Source organism: Cupressus sempervirens, chromosome 5, assembly GCF_028749045.1.
Source record: "Cupressus sempervirens isolate cs-2001-9-10 chromosome 5, ASM2874904v1, whole genome shotgun sequence".
Classification (NCBI taxonomy): Eukaryota; Viridiplantae; Streptophyta; class Pinopsida; order Cupressales; family Cupressaceae; genus Cupressus; species Cupressus sempervirens.
In genome coordinates this window covers 866,171,117-866,191,307 of record NC_143122.1, presented here as the reverse complement: position 1 = coordinate 866,191,307, position 20,191 = coordinate 866,171,117, and positions in this window count along the sequence as shown.

The following is a 20,191-nucleotide window of genomic DNA, read 5'->3' as shown; positions in this document are numbered from 1 at the left end:
GATAAATAAGCTTGGTTTGAATAAAATTCCACACCCAAACCCCTACAAGGTGTCTTAGCTAAATAATGATCAACAAGCCATAGTAAATGTAAAATTTTGGGTAGAATTCCAAATAGAGGAATACAGAGGAAAGGTATTGTGTGAAGTAACCAACATGGATGCATGCCATCTCCTTTTAGTGAGACTTTGGTAGTATGATGTTGATTCCCAAAATGAGCGGAAGAAGAATGTGTATACTTTGGCCAAGGATGGGGTAAGTTATACTATGACACCCTTACCTAAGAGTGAAGAGGGAAGAGCCTTGAGTAATAATGAGACCCTAGTTGGGGAGAAAGAATTTTTGAAAGACCTAAAAATTGAGAATGTTCCATATTTTTCCATCATAGTGAAACCAAAAACAATAGAAATCCTAGTAAAGAGAGTGGACCCAAAGGAAGTTGTAGACCTGTTAGACCAGTACAAAGGGATAATTGTTGATGAAAGGATAAACACCTTACCACCTATGAGGGAGATTAGTCACTGTATTGATCTCACTCCTAGCTCCACATTTCCTAATAAGGTTGCATATTGAATGACTCTAGAGAAAAATGCAGAAGTGGTAAGAAAAATCCAAGGTCTATTGGAAAAATGTTTCATAAGGAAGAGTGTCAACCCTTGTGCCATTCCACCAGTACTAGATCCCAAGAAAAAAGTTACACGAAGAATATGTACTAACTCCAAAGAAACCAACATAGTAACCATTAGATGTAGGTTCCTAATGCCTAGAATAGAGAATCTCATGGATTGTTCAAGGATTGGAAGGTATTATTCAAAGACTGACTTGAAGAGTGGCTACAACCAGATTAGGATTAGAGAGGGGGATGAATGGAAAACTATCTACAAAACAAATGAAGAATTGTTTGAATGGGTTGTGATTCTCTTTGGCTTATCCAATGCTCCTAACACCTTTATGAGGTTAATGAATGAAGTCGTCTAACCTTTCATAAATATTTTTATTGTCATTTACTTGGATGATATCTTTATTTAGGATCATCTAATGCATCTTAATATGGAATTGAAGAGGTTGGATGAGGAACAATTGAAGATCAATTTGGACAAGTATGTGTTCTTGCAGGATGAATTTTTATTTCTTGGTTTTGTCTTCTCCAAGAGCAACCTAAAGATGGATCTTTGAAAAGTTGAAGCCATAGCAAATTGGCCTACTCTAAAATATGTTGGTGAGGTAAACAATTTTCATGGACTTGCTAGCTTTTATAGAAATTTTTTTTAAAAATTAGTTTGATAAGTGCACTTATGATTGGTACTAATAAAGGGGGAACAAAAAAATGCCAATTTAAGTACACTAAGGATGTAGACTAGATATTTGAATACTTGAAGACAAAGGTAGCACAACAACCTACACTAGTTTGGCCCAATTTTAAAAAGGTCTTCACTATAGAGTGTGATGCTGGAAAGAGGGCAATTAGTGGTGTCTTGAGTCAAGAAGAAGTTTGTTATTAATGACACACACTTATTTAGATTATATATAGCTACCAAGCTCATTGTACAATTCACCTTATTTTCCATGTATTTCAGTTGTCACTGAGTTCTACAGTTGCTATAGAGTCCTTTGGACAAATCTTAGTGGTTATCGAGTAGTCACAATTATAGTGAAGATCAGCAGTGTAAAATGTGCATCTCAATGTATGCCGAGTTTACTAGTGCAAGCCAAGCTATGTAGTGTTCACCGAGTTCACAATGTATGTGATGCAAGTCCAATGTCAACCAATATTCTTAGTGTTAACCAAGTGACTCATTTTATAGAAAGCTCAAGGTGATAGTGTTTACTGATTCATACAATGTAAATCAAGAGACTTAGTTTATATGATGAGCTTCATAATATCTACCAAGTCACTAGTGCAGACCGAGTGCAAGACTACTTGGAAGTGATCAATATGGACCAAGCTTCTTTGTCTACCAAGTGCATGACAATGTTGAGCATTGATATTGGATACTGAGTATCAGAACCTCACTGAGTCAGTCTTTAGAACCCAAATGTCTTGATGTGGACCAACTTTGTAATATTTGTGGTAACTTGTATTGTGGTCGACTTTGTAATTTATATAATTGGATTGATATATATGTAATGTATTGTATCATATCCAAACTGTGCATACTTGGAATATGAGTGAGGAATCAATGTAATCATTAGAGAAGAGCACAAAGAGTGAATTGAAAAGGCTACAATAGTATAAGGAGAAACAAAGACATATCAATCACAACAAGGTGATTAATACATAAAGCAATATCATTCAGAGAACCAAGTTGGATGTTAGAGATCTTCTATTGTTTCATCCTACCAGGTGGATTAGTCAAATCCTTTCACAAGCTATACCTAGTAGTCCTCATTGCTCCTAATAGGGAAGATCATCAAAAGTGATCAATATAAGCTTTAACAAGCTAACTTTATACTACTGTACTAAAGTTGTTGGTATCATCCCCACCCTAGTTTCACTTTCAATTTGGAAGCTTTCTAGGTCACCAAATCTTTGTATCATAGTGTTATGAATGCTTTCATATTTTCAATTTATTATGCATGCAAATAGATTAGATTATATGTGATGGATTATATACTAATTGGATTTTTCAATTAAGAGTTGTAATTGTTGAAGTTTTAGAAGTTACTGATTCACCCCTCCCCTCTTAATTGTAATACCCTAAAATTGGCTCATTGCCATGATCACCAATTCTAGTCTATTTGGATCAATCCTAATTCCTATGTCACTAAGAAATTCTTATTCTACTAACTTGCTACTTGACTTAATTGTCAAATGCAAAAAACCCTAAATTTGCATTTATCATATTCTTTATTTAATTCCTAATGTATTTACTCATATTAGTCACATTAAAACCTATTAATTAAGATTTAATTGAATTTGGAGTATTTATACTTTAATTAAATTGAACTATATCCTAAGGCTAATGTACTAGGGAATTAAAATATTTAATTTAATATTAAGCCCATTTTAATTAATTGAATTAGATTATTCAATTAAATGAAAAAGGTATTTGTGAGGTCATATCTCACCTATTAAATTAAGTAATATCTTCAAAATTATCTTTTCAGTCCAAAATGGAAACTTTGAGTGAACTAATTCTCGAAACTAGAATCAATCTAGTTAACTCACTCTCACACTTATGACAAGTTTAGTTAACTACTCATTACACTCAGATTTGAAACAATTCACTTCACCTACACAAGGAAGTTTCCATCTTAATTGAATATTTTGTCTAATCTTGATCGTTGATCTGAGTTGATCTTAACTGTTGCTCGATTCCAAGGATTTTATTTAAGGGACCCATACTTCCTCATTACAAAGTTTGAATGAAATTGATACCAAATCTCTGCTGAATCGTGCACTCAATTTTTCATTACTCTTATAAGCTTTCATTTCTTAGAATAAACATCATTTAGATTTAATATTCATACATCTAGTTAATTTTACTTTATATGTTCTTAGATTAAATGCATATCTCATTTAGATTACTTGCACACTCATATATACTTAATTGCATTAAAATCCTTCATTCTAGAATGCTCTAGTTGCCTACACCTCAAAATTTGAGAGCATAAATAGGTAAAATCCTTCTAGATACAAGGCAATAGGTCATCTTGTAGGACTCCTCTTGGGTGAACAATCTCATTTTCATTTTAGGATGAATCCACATACAAGGACCATGTTGAAGTGTGTGTGTGAAGTCTGAGGCCACATTCTGCATATACATTTATGACGCCCATCATGGGGCCAAAAAAATCAATTTTTCTAGCCACATCTAAATTAATTTCTGTTATTTTCATTCTTCTATCGTACTATTTCATATAAATTGTCAAATTTTCGTGCGAGAAATTTCTTTTTCATGCAAATATTTGAAGGGTCTCACCCAAGTCTATACACTTTCTCACACAAAAAAGTGTCTTATTATGCAAGTCTTCATACAGCACCTCATTCTCTTGCTCAGATCGATGAAAGATTTTGCTAGTCCTACACAAGATTTTTCTTGAAATTGTGAAATAGCAAGGTTTATTTTATTTTATTTAGCATGTTGTTTGTTATCTTTTACAAATGTGTTTTCCTCTGAAGCATGACTGTTCTATTTTTCTAGTTTTCTATAGCTTAATTGTTATCTATAGGACATTTGACAAAGATTCCTTTACATAAACCATTCAAACATGAACTAACTATTTGTTGTAGGATGATTGTTGAAGATACGTTTATTGAAGATCAAATCTTAAAACCCACAAAACAATGTGTTTTCTTTCCTACTTTCAAAACATAGTCTAATTAGGGCTTGTGAACTTCCTATGGTGCAAGACATAAGAATAGGGGATTATGCTCTTTACCACTTAGAGGTCATGACTAAGGGTGAATCAAAAACCTAGATGCTTTTGAAAGATGACATTTCAAAGAAGGCAAGCAACTTAGTGGTTCTCTAGTGTTAATTATTTTCTATGATGAGATGATGGTTTCCTTTCAAGGGAATCAAAAATTTTAGGAAGAATAAGTCTAGATTGTTTTAAGCTAAGTTGGTAATTAACCTATTTTGGATGTTTGGGTGAGAAAGTAAGGCAGAGGAGTATGCTCTTTCCCTTTGAGAGAAATCAAAAACTTTGACACTTGTGTTCAAACCACCAGCCTGAGTCAATCCTTTAGAGGACCTACTAGAGTGATCCAACCTCTGGGAATGACGCAAGTGAGCACACTCCTTTCACCAAAGATTCCAACTCACTATAATCAAGATGCTTTGTAGAGTGAAAGACTCCAAAGCCTGATTAATTCCTTTCCCTTGATTCTTGATATCGCTTATCAAGGGGAAGCTCTATCTGTTGCACTGGCTAGCATTGGCCTTAGTCTTGCTAAGCAAGTGTGTGCACTCTTAGATGGTGGTGTGGGCTGCTAGTCTCAACTCTAATTATGGAGCAACTAAGAATTAATATGAACAGAAGCCAAGTAAAAACCTCTTAGCTAGAAGCTACTTGGTTCACCTCCAAAAGGAGGCATAATCTTTGTACAAGGAGGGGGAAGAATCTCTCCTGTAGAACTCACCATAGGCATGCTACTGGACATTGAAAGGTTTTATACATGCTTATCCCCTACCACAAGGGTGCTCATTAAGCATATACTATTGAGTCCTTTGAATATACCAAAAACACGGGCACTCTCTAGGGGGGTGACATGGTTGTGTGAAGTACACACATGCACATAAGATGTGGGACAAAGGTTTTGCCTTCTCTACCATTTTTTGTTTCTAGGGATAGAGCATTTTTTTTATTGAGTCATAAACAGTCCAAACCTATCTAAAACAAACAAAAGGTCAAGACTCCCTTGTCCCTCTGAGTTGCTTTGCCCTTAGTTGGATTGTATTTGACTACTACTTTTTTTCTTGCATTCTACTGAAGACACTTTGTCTTGCTATGAAATCCAACATCAATTTCACAAGTCTAAAAATCAACCTACATTCTATCTATAATTGGTCAAACAAACCTAAAATCTATTTGAGAACATCTAAAACTATTGAAAATTTCTTCAAAATCCAACTCTATTGTCAGTTTTGTCCTGAATTTCATGCACAGTCTTGCATTTCTTCATGTGAGAACTTGCATATGCTTGTGCAAGATCTTTCCAAGTGTCTTTCTTGAACCTGTGAGTTCTTCACACAACCTGAAGCAACTCTACATGAGAGTTTAAATTTTTGTTCTGAGATTTTGCATCCCCTGGTGTACTTTCTCATGCACCTCGCAGAGGATCTTCACATGACACCTTGTTCTAAAACCATCAAATTAGCTTATTCAACCAATCTATGATTTGTGTTTAGTCTATTTCCTGATTGAGTTGTCCCTTCCCTATCTGTGAACAATCCTAAACTATGACATTTATCTTAGCTAAAGATTTGTGATCCATACTTTGACTAGTCTTGTCCTTTAGTTGTCTTGATTCTCGTTCCCTAGTGCTTGTCATACTCTGCATTATGATAGTCATAATCATTGCCTGTTCTAGCCTTCAAATCAAACTATTCATGCCTTAGTATAAAATGCTCTTATCTTGTCCTATTGAGACTAAGTTCTAGTGCGGTCCTTGTCCAAGCTCTTACTTTTTGTCCTTGTCTATAATTGTCACAACAAGGAGTGGCAATGTATTTTATCTTCTTAGATGTAGGCAAGGTCAGGCTAGGGATTGTAATCATAGCAAAGGTCACCTTCCTTTTGTTACATGGTTTGTATCCAATTTTTATAGTGAGGCATCTTCATGATCTCCCTCACTTCTCAGGTCACCTTGAGTCCAAGGAATATTCTCTATAAATTTGCAACAAATCAAGAACCCTCTGTATCAAGTAGATCCTGAGACTAGTAGAGGTCATGTATCTCTAAATGAAATTTCAGACTTCCTTTTTAGAGGACCTTTCAATTCACAATGTACCAAAATTGAACACATTCCTATAATTACTGATCACAAACCTAAACATGGTAGTCATAGTAGACATCAAGAACCACCTAGGAATGACAAAGAGAAAGACCATGACATCGATGAGGAACAAGAAGAGGTGGAAATACTTCCTGAACACATAGTGAAATGTTGAAGAGACAAAAAATTTCAAAAGGTCATGGGAATCCTACTCAATGAAGAGAAAGAAAGTTAATTTCTCCAACTTGCCCAAGAGGGAGCTAAGCTACCCTTTCATTTCAATATAGAAACCATCATCACGCCTGAAGAGGAAATCAAGACTTCAAAACTCCAAAAATAACTAAAAATTATGCAAGAGAAAGACAAACCCACTAAAACATACACCTTAGATGCTCTTTGTCCATTTCCATTTGACAAGAACACAGACATGCCTCCTTTAGCAAGAGGAGTAAAACTACCTAAGTATGACAAATATTTTGGAACCACTGATCTCCAAGATCACTTGCTAGAATTTGGGGCATTATCCATGGAATTTATGCATAACCAGACATATCTCATGCATTTATTCCCCAGAAGTCTAGGTGGTCAAGCTTAGGAGTGATTCTCACACTTACCTCCCAATATCAAGACGTTTGATGAAATTGCTAACTTGTTTGTCAAGCAGTATTCTCATAACATTCAACACCCTGTCAATATTCAAGATCTATGTCACCTTACGTAGAAAGTTGGGGAGCCTTTCCTTACATTCCTCCAATGGTGGAGAGAACTTTACACTAAGTATTCATTCAAAATTATAGAAATGGAAAAGCTTGACATTTTCACTAATAATCTCCTACCTGATTTTGGGTATAGAGCCCAACTTCAAGGTCCCTGTACCTTTGAAGACATGATCACACAGGCTATCTATATTAAGGAATTTATGGTCAAAAAGGGTGAAATTACTCTTTAGAAGGACATGAAACAAGGTTCCACCTCCAACAAGGATAAAACCAAATATGTCAACAAGAATCGAGAAATTGTAAATGATGGGGTTGTTGACACTGTCATGCCCAAGCCTACTAAGGTGGCATTTAATCTCACAGATAGTCTCAATTCAACCAAAATGCTAAGAAACATGCTCCTGACAACAAGATGTCTGAGAACAAACTAAGAACCTCATGCGCTACATGCCTTAAGCACGAGTGTACACCCTTGGGTGAACCTTTGGATGTGGTTTATAAAACATTGTTACAACACAAGCTTATTTCACTACTGGACAACCCTCACCCCTATCATCCACTACCACAACCACCATGGTGGAACAAAACCTCATTCTATTAGTATCACCAAAATAAGGGGCACAAAACTAGCAACTACATAAACTTGCACCACAAAGTTTAGGACATGATTGATGCTGGTGAACTTCTAGTAGATGGACATAACAAGAACTCAGATCACAAGGCCTTCAAAGAGCCTTTCCTGACTTATGAAAAAGGAGAGAGTTCAAAACCAAAACCCAGCAACAATGTCAACTATGCATACTCCAATGATGACAATGTAATCAACATGGTTGAACCTGTGAATTCTAAATACTATGATGTAATTACCATTAAAGGAAAACAAGATAATGATAAACCCAAGACACCATTTGTCTTAAGGGGTCCTACTTGCAACACAATGTATAACACACCTTCACAAAAATGTGCAAATGTTGTCATGTGCTCTCACACCAAGTTGGTGCTTGAAGACCCTATGCCTTATACTCTCGATCCTGAACAAAATAAAGACAAAGCCCTAGCTAGTCTATCTAGAAAAGGTGCAAAACTCACAATGAATTTAATAGCGACAAGTTATAGTGTTCTCGATCAATTGAAACAAACTAATGCTCAAATCTCCATCTCCAAGCTACTTAAAATCTTGCTTGCGCATAGGTAGATTATGGACAAAGCCCTCACTGAGGTGAACGTTCCTCAAGATCTTGATCTTGAGCAATATCAATCCATGGTAGGTCACTTGAACTCACCTTATTTTGTGTCCTTCTCTAAGGAATATGATAACTCACTGATTCACCCACACAATCAACCTTTACAAATTAGGTCATGATACATTAGGCATGTGTTCACTAGGTACTCATCAATAATGGCATTGGCTTAAACATTGTCTTTGTAGCTTTTCATAGACAATTGAATTATTTTGAGGACTCTATTGATTATCGGTGCAAGATCACCATCAAAGCATATGACAAAATGGAATGAAAGTCTCTAGGTCTTGTGGTCTTACTTATTCACATTGATCCTGTAGAAAGGGATGTCACTTGTCAAGTGCTCGATATTCCCTTGGCTTATCACATTCTACTAGGATGACCATGGATACATGAGATGCGTGTTGTGCCATACACATATCACCAATGCATCAAATTCCCATTTCATGGCTCTGAGGTCACTATTCCTACCACTACTAACTATACCTACAATATGCTCAAAGTTGCTGAAAATTTCATCCTTGCTAATAGGGAGTCCACTGATTATCATGATAATAAGTTGAGACAAATTGAGTAGTCATTCAAACTGATAGAAACTAGCATGGGAGGTACCATATTGAACCAGTGCTATCATTAACATCTCTTCCAGAGTCTCCTCATCATTATGGGAGACCCTTAGAGGCAAAGAAATTGTTTTTGCTAATGCCTCAAACCAAGTATAATGGCACTTTTGTCAAGGTTACAATTCCCCTAGAAGATGAAAGTGAAAACAAAGCCATTGCTGCATGGCTTTATAGAGAAGAGACTCCAGTAGACTTAATAGAACAATCTTGAGAAATCACTCCTGAGAAATGTGTGCCTAGTCTTAGGCTCATGAAGCATTTCAGCTACAAGGGAACTGGCCCTATTGAGTGCAATAACAATAGCCTAATTGATCCTATCAAGACAATAGCTTGAAGCAACAATGATACAACTAGTCTAGGACTTAAGAAGGTTCCTTTTCATTTGGGACCTAATAAATTCATATTAGAACCTGAGAGTTCATCTAGAAATGAGTCACAAGCTGACTTAGATACTCAAGAGGAACAATTTGATGATGAGGATCCCTATCCTTATCCTATTCCTCATGATCTCACTAAATTCTTTTCTGATCCAAATGACTTTGTGACATGTGTTAGCACTATGGATGATACTAGTGATTCTTTTGAGGACAATACTAATCAACCCAAAGCTCATTCAGAAAAGGGAGAGTCTAGTTAGTCATTGTGTATTGAGTACCTATGTAAGAACCCAAATGATGAAGGTGAGTATGTCCCTATCACTATTGGGGATTTCTACAGTCTCTCTCCATGTAGCACTGATTCTAAGGAATATGAGTTTGACTCTCTTTCAGAGGTGACTGCTGATAGATATATTGACCAAGTTCATGCCTATGAAAACCAAATTAAAGTGCGTGAAATGTCTAGGGTTAGGTTAGATGGGTCTAATCTAACTAGTTTCCTAAAGTCATCAATTACTAACATCAGTACTCAAAGGCATTCAAACACACCTATGGACGAAGTCATCATAGGTCTTGAATTACTGGTCCAAGCACTTAATGACTATACCATGAACACAATCAAACCCATCACTACTCTTTCACTCACACATCCTAAGCTTATAGACTACAATCCTAATGCATCTAGTGAAGTCCCCATGTTCCAGAATGACTATGCTCTTTCCTACTACCTAAACACTATCAAACATGTAACGTCTTCCACCAATGAATAGAGCATCAACATTAATAAAGCTGATATCAAATATCTTAGTCATACAATTAAAAGGAAAAAATGAAAAAGGTTCAATGGTGAAAACCACATTTTGGTAGTGTCGAAACCAAAAAAAAGTAAAAACAAAAGATGTATCCAAGGGTGAAAACCTCTTTGAGGTGCCCATGAATGAGATATTTGATGCACTTCCAAGTCACTTTAAAGAGAGATCATCAGTGTTAATGGAGCTAACACAACCAATCAACCTAGGTACAAAAGAACATCCTCATATGATACATCTGGTGCAATCACTATCTCTTGAGGAAATGAAGAGTTCATTTATTTTTTCAAGAGAAGAAGATAAACTTTTCTTGGACATATTCTAACATGCTAGGACTGGATCCTAATCTTATCATGCATTATTTTTCCATTGCACCAAGCATTAAAATAGTTAAACAAAAACTTCAGAAAATGGATCCTCATGTTGCATTGCTTGTCAAAGAAAAACTAGAGAAACTTCTGAAAGCAAGATTCATCCATGCAATTGATTACACTGAATGGATATCTAACATTTTTCTAGTCTCTAAGCACAATAAATCTATCAAAGTTTATACTAACTTCCATGATCTCAACTTGGCATGTCCTAAGGATGAATTTCCAATTCCCAACATTGATATGATAGTGGACATGATGGTAGGCTATGAGATGTACTCACTAATAGATGGGTTTTCTAGTTATAATCAAATAAAAATTGTGCCAGAAGATCAGGAGAAGACATCTTTTACATGTGCATGGGGAACCTTTTGCTATAATGTAATGACATTTGGCTTCAAAAATGCTGGTGTAACCTATTAGAGAGCAGTAACTACAATCTTCCATGATATGATGCATAAAACCATGGAGGACTACGTGGATGATACCTTGGTCAAAAGTGCCAAATGAAATACTCATTTGCAAGATTTAAGACCCATCCTAGATTGCATGGAAAAATTTATTTTATAGCTCAATCCTAAGAAATGTGCATTTGGTGTCACATTAGCAAATTTGTTGGGATACATCATGTCTACAAAAGGAATTGAGGTGGATCTAGAGAAAGTTCAAGCAATTATGGATATGCCTCCACCTCAAAACATTAGCTAGATGAGAGGTCTACAAGGAAGACTCCAATCTATTCATAGGTTTATATCATAGTTGGTGGATAGATCAAAACCCTTCACAAAGACTTTACATAAGGATGCAAAATTCAACTAGAGTTAGGATTGTGAGCAAAACTTAACACAAATCAAATAATATCTTACTAATCCACCAATCTTGATGCCTCCTAGCTATGGGAAGCCTTTGATTTTGTACATTTCAGCAACTGAATCATCTTTGGGAATTCTATTAGCTCAAGAGGACAATGATAAAAAGGAGAGAGCTATTTACTACTTGAGTCACACACTGATATCTTATGAGAGTAACTATAGCATCATTGAGAAAGCTTTCTTGGTAGTCGTCTTTGCTTCCCAGAGGTTGAGACACTACATGCTTTTGCACACTATGTGACTCATGGCTAAAATAGATTGACTAAAGTACTTTCTCAATAAGGCATCTCTCATAAGAAGATTGGCTAAGTGGGTTATGATACTTAGTGAATTTGACATCTAGTGTGTTGAATGAAAAGCCATCAAGGGACAAGCAACTGTAGATTAGTTGGCAGATGCACCTATGTAGAGTCTCCTACCAATGAACATTGATTTCCTTTATGAGTCAATTTTGAAACTCACACATCAAACATGGGTCATGTTCTTCAATGGGTCCTTCACACAACAGGGATCTGGTGTTGGACTTCTCTTCATAACACAATAGAGATATTAATTGCCCAAATCATACAAGATTTGGTTCCCTTGTACAAATAACATTGTTGAATATGAGGCTTTGATCAATGTCATGAAAATTGTAGCTGAATGGAGAGTGGATCAATTAGACATCTTCGAAGACTCTCAACTCATAATCAACCAAGTTAATGATGTGTATCAAACAAAGGATGAGAAATTAATTCCTTACAAATGCATGGTTGATGACTTGAAGAATTATTTTGCACACATCACCTTCCAATAGATTCCTTGAGAAAATAATAAAGTAGCTAATGCTATGGCTACTTTGGCCTCCTTGCTACAAATGCCTAAAAATGATCTTCGACATGAGTTCTTGGTTGAAGCATTACACTATCCAGCCTACAATACCCCTTATTCTAGGATGATATGTTCTATTGTAGGACAAGACTCATCCCACTACCATCACATCTATTCCTATCTCCATAATCAAACCATTCTCGAAGGTTTGACCCAGAATGAGAAACATTACCTTATCCATAATACTTCATAGTATGTCATTATAGATGATGATCTGTATAGGAGAGGTCTTGACGGAACACTCCTTAGGTATGTAGAACCTAAAGAGTCCAAATGCACAATAACTAATGTTCATGAGAGCATTTTCAAATCTCACTCAAATGGTTTGACACTAGCTCGCAAACTTATTAGAGCTGGTTACTATTGACCTAAAGTGGAGCAAGAAGCTATCAAGTACACTAGGTCCTCTAGGAAATGTCAGCTCCATGGGAATCTAATCCATGCTCCAGCTAGGGAGATGATTCCTTCTACTACAACATGGCCATTTCAACAATGGGCCTTTAACTTGGTGGGTCAGATTCACCCAACCTCTTCTAATGGACATAAGTTTATTATCACAGCTACAGACTACTTCACAAAGTGGGTAGAGGTAGTACCTCTTGTAGTCACCAATGGAAAATTGTAGCTCTTTTTATCACAAACTACATCATCTATAGGTATGGTGTACCATCCTTAATCATCACTAATAATGGAGGACAATTCAAAAATAAAGACCTCAAGGAATTATGCAAGAGATTCAAAAATCATAGAGCATTCATCTTCCATCTATTACCCCCAAGGTAATGGCTAGGCTAAGGCTTCTAATAAGGTGATCCTCAAGATCCTTCATTGAACAGTCAAAAAATCTAGGAGAGACTAGCACCTCTAGATTAATAAGTCTTGTGGGCATATAGGACAAGCATCAAGACTCCAGTAGGTATGATGCCCATTGCTTTGGTTTATGGAGCAGATGTTGTGCCTCTAATAGAGGTTGAGATTCCTACCTTGAGAATCTCTATGAAGGGCCTTATTATTGATGAAGATTACAGGATAGATTGGCTTCAATAACTAGTGTTACTAGATGAATGTTGATAAGTGGCATGTGATCATCTACAAGCTTATCAATAGTGAATGTCAAGAAGCTACAATCGAAAAGTTAGGCCACGTGACTTCCAACTGGGTGATCTCATCCTGAGAGAGAACTCTAAGAATCAACAACACCAAGTCCAAAAAGGGAAGTTTGAACCAAACTAGCTTGGCCCTTACATCATTACTATAGTGTATGGATCTAGTGCTTACCATCTTTCCACAGCTGAGGGAGAAGTGCTCAAGGAACCTGTCAACAGTCTCCACCTAAAGTAGTTTTACAGTTGATCTGATCTTAGTAGCTCTTTGTACATATCTATATGTCTTGAAAAAATCATAAAAATTAGAAAAAGTCCTAAAAAATTGTTACCCTAGTGAAAACCTAACAATATGCACTTTTGTAACACCAAAAAAATTGAAAAATCCAAAAAATACCAAAAAAAAACCAACAAAGAAAAAAAACAAAAAAATTGAAAAAACAAGAAAAGTGCCATTGGTGAAAACTTGGAAATAGGTCTCATGGTATCAAAAAAATGAAAGCTCTACCAACAAGGTGAAAACCTGGTAAACAAACACCTCTTGTTCCCAATGCTCCATCTCATAGCACATCTTCTGGCTTTCTATATAGTTGCTTTACTGCTTTTCTTTCTTTTTGTTCATGTATCCATGGATTGAGTCTTCTCACAACCCAGGGGTATTCCCCTTTAGTGTCACTCTTGTTCAAGATTCTCCTCATAGAATCTCTTGCACATCAATCACCAGTGGTCCTCACTGCATCTACCTATTGTTGCTAGTGCCACTCTTTTTTGATATTCTCCTCATAGAATCTCTTGCATGAAAATCACTAGTGGTCCTCACTATTTCTTCCTACTATCACTAGTGTCACTCTTGTTCGAGATTCTCGTCACAAAATCTCTTGTGTGACAGTCACTAGTGGTACTCACTACATCTGCCTACTATCACTAGTGTTACTCTTTTCAAGATTTTCCTTATAGAATCTCTTTTGCAACAATCACTAGTTGTTTTAGCTATGTCTACCTACTATTGCTTGGGTCATGTTTCTAGATTCCTTTATGGAAGATCTCTCTTACATCAGTCACCAATAGTTCTGGTTTTGTTTGTCTGCTATCTCTTGGTCCTCTTAGGTTCTTCACTTTGAAGATACCTCTTTGACCTCAGTCACCAATTATTCTGACTGCATCTATCTACTATTGTCTCCCTACTGAAGATATTTCTTTCAACCATGTTCTAGACATTGATACTTGACATCAATCCCAAAGACATTGAACTTAAAATGACATACTTGGTTGGACATGCTGAGAATTTTTCTTTGTTTTTTCTACTTTCACTTTATCATGTCTCCTCAAGAAAATTGATGATTTCATTTATGACTAGAGAAGTAATGACTCGGGGCATGGTCTTTTCTTTGTTTTCTATTTGCAGTTTAGTTCCAAAACATTGACATATTCCTAAAAAGAGGGGTGTCCACTATAAGAGCCTCCATCTCACATTGGATGGTTGGGTGTACCTCAAATCCTTTTATATGGATATGTCAATAACATTGGTTCTTCTCCTTGTTTGTTGGAGTGAACTCTTCATGCTATAGTACATACTAATACTCGTCCTACTAAGTGAACATATGAGTCACTACAAGTATACCTAGTACACTTCTGTCTCAGGTTACAAATGTAAGGGTCGTTGTGGATAGAATACTTACTAAGTACTTAGCATAAGATGGATCTCTTGTGTGTTTCATGGGTCTACCATGCAAGGAACATTTTGGTCATCCTAACATTTATGTTTTGATGCTTATGTTAATTTTCTACAATAAAAGGGACAAATTTTCAAGTCATTCTTGCTTCTTGTGCCTTGGATGCTTACATTTAATCCTAACAAATCTATAACATATGTCCTATTCATATTCCCATGATTGCATCATTAGTGAGAATTGTATGTCCTATGCTCAGTGATGATAAATTGTTGAGACTTCATAACCAAACCTGGGGTTGCATTTAATAGTCTTGCATTACATACTTCACTTGCATAAGCATGCGATTCAATTACAACTCTATTTCCATCCTTTGTGATGGGGGATTGTGGATCTCTTCAAATGTATCAGGAATCTCCATGGCTGCCCAAGTGTTTGGTTCTTTAGTTCATATTCATGCACTCCTCGAGGGGATACCTCTCACTATAAAAAAAAAACATACAACACTTCATGAGATGTTAGTTCATTTCCATATGCATTACATCCATACATATATCCCATCTACATGAGCAATTCAATTCAAACATACATTCATGCATCCATTACATCACATTTTGCATCTCATAATCATCATATAAACATCTCATATACATCAAAATAAAGTAAACACAAAGATAGACAATGAAAATGACATGAACACAATGAAACTCAGCTCCATAACATCGTATATATATCTTGAATAATGTGTTAGTACAAAAAAATGAGCGCTACTCGAGTGCTATCGATAAAAAATGATACAAAATGGTGTTGGCACACCAATCAATACATAGCTAGAATCAAAATCTACAAAACATAAACCTCGATGGCCATGCTCTTCCACTCATGATACACAATCTTGTGCATCCCATAAAACATGTGTGCCAGCATGCACTAGCCCCATCCAAACTGCTTAGAATAATCAAGCACACACTACAACATGATCCCCCATCCACACTCTAACCTGTGCATTCCTTTGTCTGGTACTTGGAAGTAGCTAATGAATATGGCCAAAATTGAAGCCAACCTATGCATCTACCCATATGTATGAATGAGCTCATCTCATCAGATGGCTTGCCCAATCACTAGCTATCTCTAGAAAATGGCACACAAAGCCTTTATACCTTCCCGAGGAACCATGTCATAGGCCACTCTCGGCCCATGGAAGGGGATCCGTATAATCCTATAGATGTCCTTAGGGGTGATGGCCATCTCTCCCTAGGGTAGGTGGAAGGTGTTCATCTCTGAATGGAAATGCTCCACCAAAGTTGTCAATAGGTTGTGATTCACCAGCACTATTGGGATCCGACATAGAGAAGTGAGACCCAATCTATCAATGTGGGCCATGTCAACTGCATCAAGGCTTTGCAACAAAGCTCCATATGGCAGATAATGTGATGTGAATGAGACATCATCAAATACCTCATGCACACATGAACAACAATAATGTGCAAACAGTAAGTACTCGCTTGGAAAGTCAAAATGACAAAAAAATCAACAAAAAATCAAAGCTAAAACATCAAAAATGCAATTTTTCATTAACATGCTATTATAGATTTTTGCATGAAGATGTATTTCCTCATGCAATAATTCATTACTCCACGTGAGATTATGCATCTTCACATGAGAGATCAAGTCCTCGCATGAAGAAAGACTCTCTCGCGTGAAAGGTGACAAAAACTTAAGCAAAGTTCGCCCAAATTCTCTTGCATTTTGTGCAAGAAGTGGGTATCTCCCATGTGAGAACTCCCACTGATGTGCATAAAGAAACACCAGCTTGATGAATCTTCACATGAGAAGAAATTGGCTTCATGCGAGAAAGGGTAGTCTCACATGAAAATTGATTGTTGACCTCCTAAAACATGCTAAAAAATGCAATAAATGACCTCAAAAAGCATGAAAATGAAAGTACAAAGTAAGGTTATCAACTACTCATCGGTGGGTCGTAGTCCACGAGCCGACTATGTCATCAAGAGTGCTCAAAATGCTGATATCTCACATTGACTGTCATCTTACTCTCAAAGCTCTTATTCACTAAAGACAAATGGTTCAAATGATTTTAAAATGACCCCTTGGGCCCTTATATAGGGTTTGACCTAATTTTTCAAGGTGCTTTGATTTGCAAAAAAAATCACCCCCTAGCTAATTTGACCATTCTGAATCTATTTTCGGGATCAAATTCAAAATCTGACACACCTAAGTAGCTCAAAAATGTGTTTTAAATTTTTGGGACTGACGCGATCCAATGCCTGTGCAATCCATCCAATCTTTTCTGATACTTTCTAATTCTTGGAATCTTATCAACCCAAAATTCTTCATGTTTTCAAAATTTATTTTGCAAAAAAGTCAACTGTGGTAAGATTTGGTCAACTTTTGGTAAAACTTGGTCTTCTAGACCTCAAAATCACTACAAATCAATTTTGAATTTTCTTTTGATCATTCTGATCTCTCGTACATTTTGTTGAATCTTGGATTTCTTCTGTATCTCTTTATATATTGCTTCACATCACATTTCTAGTGTGTCATCTTTCAAATTAACTCCTGAGGGGGTAGGATGATCACATCATTGAATCAATCTAAATCTTCATTTGTTGGGGCATCTTGTTCCCATCCTATGTCCTCATCACTCCAGGCATCTTATTCTCCTCTTTTCTGGCATCTTGGTCATTTACTGCATCTTATAAAGAGTCTTATGGATAGGTATCGAGACAATCTGAACCTTGACTCCTGAGAATCAAGCTTCATTCTGGGGATGATTCTATGACTCATATTTTGATCTTACTATCTCTTATCAATTTTGGTATCTAGATGTTCTATCTAGATCCTTAAAGGTTAAGCTCTATTCTAGAGACAAACTTTTAAATGCTATCAATTCTCAAGTATCTAGGTGTTCTATCTGGATCCTTAAAGATTAAGCTTCATTTTGGAGATGATCTTTCAAATGCTTATCAAATTTTAGGTATCTAGATGTTCTATCTAGATCCTTAAAGGTTAAACTGCATTCTGGAGATAATCTTTTAAATGCTTGTCAAATCTTAGGTATCTATATGTTCTGTCTGGATCCTTAAAGGTTAAACTTCATTCTGAAGGAAATCTTTAAAATTCTTATCAATTTAGGTATCTAGGTGCTCTACTTGGATTCCTTGGGATTAAGCTTCATTCTGGAGATGGTCCTTAAAAGCTTATCAATTGGTCTTTGTATCACCAACTTCGAAAACAATCTCATTTTTTGATCCTTGCATCATGCTTTCTAATTTTCTTTGAATCGAACGTGTTGCTTGTACATTCATTCAAAGAGGGGCAAATTTTAATACCCCAAAATTGGCTCATTGCCATGATCACCAATTTCAGTCTATTTGGATCAATCATAAGTCCTATGTCACTAGGCAATTCTTATTCTACTAACTTGCTACATGATTTAATTGTCAAATGCAAAAAACCCTAAATCTGCATTCATCATATTCTTTATTTAATTCCTAACGTATTGACTCATATTAGTCACATTAAAACCTATTGATTAAGATTTAATTTAATTTGGAGTATTTATACTTTAATTAAATTAAACTATATCCTAAGGCTAATGTACTAGGGAATTAAAATATTTGATTTAGTATTAAGCCCATTTTAATTAATTGAATTAGATTATTAAATTAAATGAAAAAGGTATTTATGAGGTCATATCTCACCTATTAAATTAAGTAATATCTTCAAAATTATCTCTTTAGTCCTAAATAGAAACTCTGAGTGAACTAATTCTCAAAAATGGAATCAATCTAGTTAAATCACACTCACACTTAAGACAAGTTTAGTTAACTACTCATTACACTCAGATTTGAAATAGTTCACTTCACTTGCACAAGGAAATTTCCATCTTAACTGAATCTTTTGTCTAATCCTGACCGTCGATCTGAGCTGATCTCAACCATTGTTGGATTCTAGGGATTCTATTTAAGGGACCCATAATTCCTCATTACAGAGGTTGAATGAAATTGATACCAAATCTCTACTGAATTGTGCACTCAATTTTTCATTACTCTTATAAGCTTTCATTTCTTAGATTAAACATCTTTTAGATTTAATATGCATACATCTAGTTAATTTTACTTTATATGTTCTTAGATTAAATGCATATCTCATTTAGATTACTTGCACACTCATATAGACTTAATTGCATTTAAACCCTTTGTTCTAGAATGGTCTAGTTCTCTGTACCTGAAAATATAAGAGCATAAACATGAAAAATCCTTTTAGATAGAAGGAAATAGGTCATCTTGTAGGACTCCTCTTGGGTGAATAATCCCATGTTCATTTTAGGATGAATCTACATACAAGGACCATATTGAAGTGTGTCTGTGTGTGTGTGTGAGAGAGAGAGAGAGAGGCCACATTCTACATATACATTAGTAACTTAGCTTAGTCTTGAATAGCTCCAACAATTGGTATCAGAGCATTGTGATTCTCAAGAGAAAGTTTAACAACTCAAGCAAAGATCAAGGCTATGGAGATATTTAAACTTGACAAAGCTATTGATAATGAGAAGCTAGATTTAGAAATGGCCATTGCCCAACTCAAGAAAGCAAAGGAGCAACTCTCTCAATCCATAAAAAGAATAAAACAACTTACAATTTAAATGAATGATTATCTCTACATTGAAGAAAGAATTAAAGACCTTCATTCAAGAAATTCAGATGAAGCCAATGAAGCAATCAAGGAACTCCTAGAAAATAATGGTTCCCTATAAAAATAAGTAATAAAACTAAGAAGCGCACAAGAAATTCAGTCAGTAAGGTTATGTGAAGTCATGGAATAGAGAAACAAGATAAAAGAAGAGATAAATGGAAGGAACAATGAAATTCAGAACCAATCCCTTCAGCAAGCAGACCTTATTGATCAACTCTCCAATGCAAATGAGGAAATAATGAGCCTAAGATTTGAAAATGAAATAATGAGGAATGATCTAAATTATGAAAGACTAATCAATGAAAGATTACAGAATGATTTGAACTCTACAAGGTAAGTCAATGAAAGAATGATGAAATCTCAAGTAGACATGAATCAAT